This window comes from Otolemur garnettii, unplaced genomic scaffold, assembly GCF_000181295.1.
Source record: "Otolemur garnettii isolate 467f Iridium unplaced genomic scaffold, OtoGar3 scaffold00054, whole genome shotgun sequence".
In the NCBI taxonomy this organism is placed as follows: Eukaryota; Metazoa; Chordata; class Mammalia; order Primates; family Galagidae; genus Otolemur; species Otolemur garnettii.
In genome coordinates, this window is record NW_003852449.1 from 8,105,963 (window position 1) to 8,112,923 (window position 6,961).

The window sequence follows — 6,961 nt, forward strand, 5'->3', positions numbered from 1 at the left end:
GGAGGGTGATTGGTGGGGTGACCTCTAAGGTTTATCTTACAAGGGTATAAGTGAATCTTTCTAAAAGCAGAGTATGCATGTCTTGACTCAATAACTGAGAAAAGGACATAAAGGTTATGTTAACTACTTTGATGAGAGTATTTCAAAATGTATATGAAAACAGCACACTGTACCCCATGATCGCATTAATGTACTCAGTTATGCTATAAGAAATAATAAAAAAAAGTGTTGATCATTTTAACAATATCCCCCCAATCTTTCCCGTGAATTGAAGAGTAAATTTTCTCTCTTCACTAGTTTTCCTGTATGAATAACCTTTCAAGTGAAGACCTCAAAGGAGCAAATGAGGGGAAAGCTGGCATATAGGTCAAAAATAAAAAGCTATACAAGAGTGACTAATTATATAAAATATAATTAACTATGCATTTTTTATCATCTATTTTTCCAATATTTTTATTTTCAAATTTTTTACAATGGGATGTGTATTATTTATTTGTTTTATTAAATCATAGCTGTGTACATTTGTGGGGTATAATGTGCTGGTTTTATATACAACTTGAAATACTTAAAAAAACTGGTCAACATTGCCTTCGCCACACTTTCTTAATTACTGTGTTAAGACCTTTATATTCTACACTTCGTGGATTTGACATGTACCCTTGTAAAACGAACAACATGGTATCCAAGCACCTGGGTTTGAACCCTTATATCCCTTGTCCCACCTGCTGACTGACTGACTGACCTTGCGCAAGTCATTCAAACTCTCCATTTCCTCAATTTCTTCACTGATAAAATGAGGATGATAATGCTACTTATTTCACTGATTTGTTATGAGAATTGATTAAATACTGTAAAGAGCCTATAACAAAGCCTGTTAGTAACAGAAAATATTCCCCCTGTGCTCTCAAAAAGAAACTGTTAAACAAATATTTAAAGAACATTGGATTAATTTTTTTCAAATTGACCTGAGAGTGCAAATGATTAGGTTATATTGTTTGTGTGTATAAGGTTAAGGTGTTATAAGGTAAAGTTTTAGTGGAGTCCTCTACTCAGGAGGTGTGCCATATACCCCTATATTGTACCTGTTATGTACACACTTACTGAAAACCCTTCCCTCCCCCCTTCTTGATTTTAATTGTGTTTTTCTCTCATGTGAGCCTATTAGCCTAGTTGTTAATCTACTAGTTTCAACTGAGTATTGAACATACGCGATGCTTAATTCCATTTTTGAGATACTTCACTAAGGAGAATGTTCTCCAAATCTATCCAGGTAAATACAAAAGATGCAACGTCTCCACCTTTTTATGGCTGAATAGTATTCCATGGTATACATATACCACAGTTTATTGATCCATTCATGGTTTGTTGGGGACTTGGGTTGTTTCCACATCTTTGGGATTGTGAATTGAGCTGCTATAAACATTCAAGTGCAAATGTCCTTATGTTAAATGTTTTTTTCTTCTGAGTAGATACCTAGTAATGGGATTGCAGCATTAAATAGAAGATCTACTTTTAGCCTTTTGAAGCTTCTTGGCCCGGCCCCACATGCCAGAGGTGGTGGGTTCAAACCCAGCCTCGGCCAAAACTGCAAAAAAAAAAAAAAAAGAGCAAGGAAGCTTCTCCATACTTCTTTCCAAAAGGCTGTATTAGTTTGCAATATCACCAATAGTGCATGAAGGTTCCCTTCTGTCTGCACCCATGCCAGCATCTGCCAGCATCGAGACTTTGTGATGTTAGCTATTCTTACTAGATTTATGTGATATCTCCAGGTGGTTTTGATTTGCATTTCTCTGACAATTAGGAACGATGAGCATTTTTTCATGTGTTTGTTGGTCATTTGTCCACCCTCTTGGGAAAAGATTCTATTCATATCTCTTGCCCCATGATTGAAAGAGTTGTTTGCTCTTTTCTTATTGATTCGCTTGAAGGAACATTGGTTTAAAGGGTCATTGAATTTTTAGCCTACTCAAAATGATCAGTTTTTAGTTGACCTACGGCAGCTCTCATCTTGATTATCCCAGGATTTCTCTGTCTCCTCCCTCATTGCTGCCATTCCTCACTTTCCTTTTTAGCTAATCCAGCTTCAGTCGTTAGAGCACACACTCAGACTGGCTTTCTTCAAAGAACTGCTTTCCCTTAACCCTTCACTCTTCTCTGCACAAGCCTCATCCAGTTCACAATTCTAGGTCCCACTTTTGAGCAGCTTGTCCTTGAGATAATATCAGTATACACTTAAAGAACTTTTCCTTTCCATGATCCAAGACATCAATGGCTAATCTTAAACCAAAACACAAGAGCAGTGAAATACACACTTGAACCTCCCTCTCTCCCCCTCCCTCTCTGTTACAGAAGTTGCAATGCTTGCATCTAATGCCTCAGATTTTTGCCAGTTCTTTTCCTGTTGCAATTTTTATCTTAGCCCTTTGAGTTTTAGTGTTCTGCTGACAAGTTGCAACAACTATATTCATTGACACCATAGTAAATACTAAGTCAAAATGCATTGCACAGGAAGAAAATCATATATGCTTTAAACAAAAATAATGAAAAAAATCTGATTTATTGGCATTTTGTCACCTATACTGTATAGTTTGCCTCTTAAAGATTTGAACTTACCAAAGGGATTCATTCTGAAGTTTTGAAGTCTTCTTTAAAATTAACAGTAGAGATTCTATTCAGCAAGATGGCTGAACAGAAATTACCAGTAAACATCCCTCTGCATGAACACCAAATTTTTTTTATTTCATAATATTACAGGGATACAAATGCTTCAGTTACACAGATTACTTTTGTGCAGTTTGACTCAACTTACACGTATGCCATCACCAAAACAGCATGCATTGTACTTCTTAGATGTGAATTCACCCGAGCTCTCCTCTCCCCTCCCACCTGCTTAGTTTCTATTGAGTTTTACTACAATACACATCAGTGTTGATCAATTAGTTCTAATTTAATAGTGAGTACATTAAATAATACTCATTAAATAGTGAGTACATCGTGTTTGCTGTTCCATTCTTGCAATACTTTGCTGAGAACAATGGTCTCTAGTTCCATCCAGGTTGTTACAAAAGGCCTTAGTTCCCCTTTTCCCTATGGCTGAGTAGTACTCCATGGTGTACATACACCACATTGTATTAATCTACTCATGTATTAGTAAGCACCTGGGTTGATTCCACATCTTTGTGATTAATTATACTGCAATAAACATTGGAGTGCAAGTGTCTTTTGGATAAAATGACTTTTTTTCCTTTGGGTAAATACCAAATAGTGAGATTGCTGGATCCAAAGGTACACCTACTTTTAGTTCTTTGAGGTATCCCCATACTGTTTTCCAAAGTTTGCAGTCCCACCAACAGTGTAGAAGTGTTCCTTTCTCTCCACGTCCATATCAGCATCTATTATTTTGAGACTTTTGATAAACTCCATTCAAACTGTAGTTAGGCATTATCTCTCTGTGGTTTTTATTTGCGTTACCCTGGTGATTATAGATATTGAACATCTTTTCATATTTTTATTGGCCATTTGTCTATCTTTTTTAAAAAAAGCTTCTGTTCATGTCTTTTGCCCACTTTTTTAGGAGTTTTTTTTTTTTTATTATTGCTGACTTGTTTGAGTTCTTTATAGATTCTGGTTATTAGCCCTTTATCAGATGAGATTAGTATGCAAACATATTCTCCCATTCTGTGGGTTGACAATTTGCTCTATTGTGTCCTTGGCTATGCAGAAGTTCTTTAATTTTATCAGGTCCCATTCATTTATTTTTGCTGTTGCTATAATTGCTTTTGGAGTCTTCTTGAGACAATTGTTTTATATACCAAACTAGAACAAGATAAAAATGTAATATGCATTTGATATATCTTTGATGTATTGTCAAAGATCAAAAATAGATAAATACATAGTTTAGGACAGTGTGGCAATACAGATCAAAAACTTCAAAAATGTGCAAATCTTTTCCCCAATAATTCTACCACTAGGAATTAAATCTAAAGAACCATTAAGGGTATATGAAACAACTTGAATAAGACGTTCATCACAAGTTCTGTAGCAAAGGTTAAATAAACAGTGAACGGATACTCGTTGAACCATTTGAAAAGACGTTTTTGTCATTTTTTTTTTTGAGACAGAGTCTCACTATGTCGTCCTAGGTAGAATGCTGTGGCATCACAGCTCACAGCAACCTCAAACTCTTGGCCATAAGCAATTCTCTTGCCTCAGCCTCCAAAGTAGCTGGGACTACAGGTGCCCGCCACAATGCCTGGCTATTTTGTTGTTGTTGTTGTTTGTTGTTGTCATTGTTGTTTTAGCAGGCCCACACCGGGTTCAAACCCGCCAGCCCCAGTGAATGTGGCCCATGTCCTAACCACTGAGCAACAGGCACCAAGTCTGTTTTTGTCAAATTTTGAATGACATAAAAGAATCTTCTGCACTCTTAGAACAGGAGGGGAGACTTCCACCAAGGCAGTAAGGAAAGCTCTACTTCTTCTGTTGATTCCCCATCTTGGTTCTCTCTTTCCCCACTCCTGCTCTTAGGAGTTGTTAATTGGCTTAATCAGACTCCTGGATGCTTCCTGGATATATGAAAGGTCACAGTGAACATAATACTTGAATGGTTTTTACACCTTGTACTTTTATTCCAAGCTGCTAGATTGGTAAATGGAGCCAGGCCAAGTGGCCCACTTGGCATCTGGCCAGCACACTCCTTCTCCTTTGCACACTCACACACCTGATTTGTTCTTCCCGGTTTAGGAACAGACTGGGGTGAACCAGAATTTAGGGCCAGAAAGTGAGGCTCTGCTTAAATAACAAGGATGAGCCATGTGCACAACTTGCCAGGAATTTGCTGTGATAAAAATATAAAGTTTTTCCTGTTTAACATGATCCCTTCTGTGTTTACCTGCATGTTCTAAGATCCTTTTCAAGGATAGGTCATTATGATTGACTAGGACTCATGTCTTCTTGGATTAACTTTCAGGATATATAGGGTCAGCGAGAAAGCGTTTTTACAAAACACTGAAAACCATGACCACCTATATTAACATGACATAACTATTAGGACTAAAAAGTAAGACTATGTGGTCAACATGACTTAGTTATCTGCCCAGGAGAGTTAAGACTACTAACCAGTAAATTATTTTTTTGCCTGGAAACCCCTGGAAATTGATTTTCGAAGCAACACTCTATTCACTTGAGTAGACAGCTCACTTATCAAACACAGTTTACTTATCAAATTTCCTTTCAAGACCTACATTATGCTCTGTTCTTCAATCCAAAACTATTTGACATAAAATCTGCCCAATTAATGTTTCCCACTGTGCAAGGCCCACCTTAAAATCACCCATCTTACCCTTATAAAACCGACTTTAAAAAATTAAAAAGCACACCAAGGTAGCATGTCTGCAAACTCCCATTCGATTTACAGTTATTTTTCCTATGGTTTAGCAGGCCCGGGCTGGGCTCGAACCTGCCAGCTGCGGTGTATGCATGTGGCTACCACCCTAGCCACCTAGCTACAGGCGCCAAGCCACCTGTGGTTTACTTGGCATCCTTCAAATGTACAGTTGGAATAAGAATGCTTCAATCAAAAGTATTGGGTAAACTAGTAGTCAAAGTCAGGAGGACTTGCTGGGCTGGGTGGCTCCCACCTGTAATTGCAGCACTCTGGGAAGCCAAAGCAGGAAGGTGGTTTGAGTTCAGGAGTTTGAGACCATCCTGAGCAGCAGCAAGATCCTATCTCTACTAAAATTGGAAATCTTAGAAAAATTAGCTGGGCATTGTGGTGGGTGCCTGTAATTCCAGCTACTAGGGTGGCTGAGACAAAAGGATTGGTTGAGCCCAGAAGTGTGAGGTTTCTGAGAAGTAGGCTGTAGCCAGTGCATTCTGAGGCAATATAAAGAGACTCAGTCTCAAAAAAAGTTATGAGGACTGTTAAAACGTTAAAATGCCCAATATTTTACACTATGAAGACAGAGAGCCCAGTTATTGAGTGTGCTTACATTCTGTTGATTTGACGGAGGCGGGGCGGGAGGGAAGGTCTTCCGAGAATAAAGAAGATGGCCTAGTGAAGGCTGCCCTGTTGGGGACTTTCCAGCTGGAAGTGAGCTGGGAACAGTTGCCATTCAGGGTACATCGGAGGGAGAGGTCACAGAGGCTCCCAGTGACCCCACCAAGAAGGGCTGCAAAGACTAGAAAGAGGAAAAAAGAGGAGAGGACAGTGGTGGAGCAGACCAGATGCCCAGTCCAGGGACCTGAGCCAAACAGAAGGGTTAGGGGATCCAGTTCTCCCACGGGGGGTGGGGGACTCTCAGGAGCAGCTAGGAGGGGGGGCATAAGTGCTCTCACCGTGCAGGGGAAGGTCACGAGGGATCAGAGAGCCAGCTTCCCTGCACCTAGAAGTTTCCTCCACTGAATCACCCCCTTTCTCGACATAACAGAAAACAGCTTTGGGTGCAGCCAGCTTGTAGCCACAGCCCACCCCTCTTGACCAAGCAGGTGAGTGCCCTTTGCTGAGACCTGACTCCCTCCAGCTGGCACGCTTATTAGTCAGCTGGGCCGGCCTGGTGCCCTCCGGCGCAGGAGTAGTGAAGGGAGACTGGGTCCTGCCCCTCCAGCCTATCAGGCCTGAACTCAGTGGGCCCCGCCCTGTGAAGCCCTGACTGGCAGCTTCAGGGGGCTGTGAGCCAGGCTTGCCCACTCTGCTGCAGGAGAAATCTGAGGCTCATGTCAACAGACACCAGCTGGACTGCTGCTTGGGGCCACGTCTGCCTTCTGCCTGGCTGGCCTCTCAGTTAGTTGGCCCACCGTCTGCACCCGGCCTTGGGCTGAGAGGCACCACTGGAGGCCTGGCTCCAGCCCCATCCCAGTTCTAGCTTACAGGCAATCAGGCTGGGGCACAGTACACTGGCCCTGTGAGGCCCCCTCACCGCAGGAGAAAACTGTGGCCCATCTGAACTGACCTTTCCTGGAC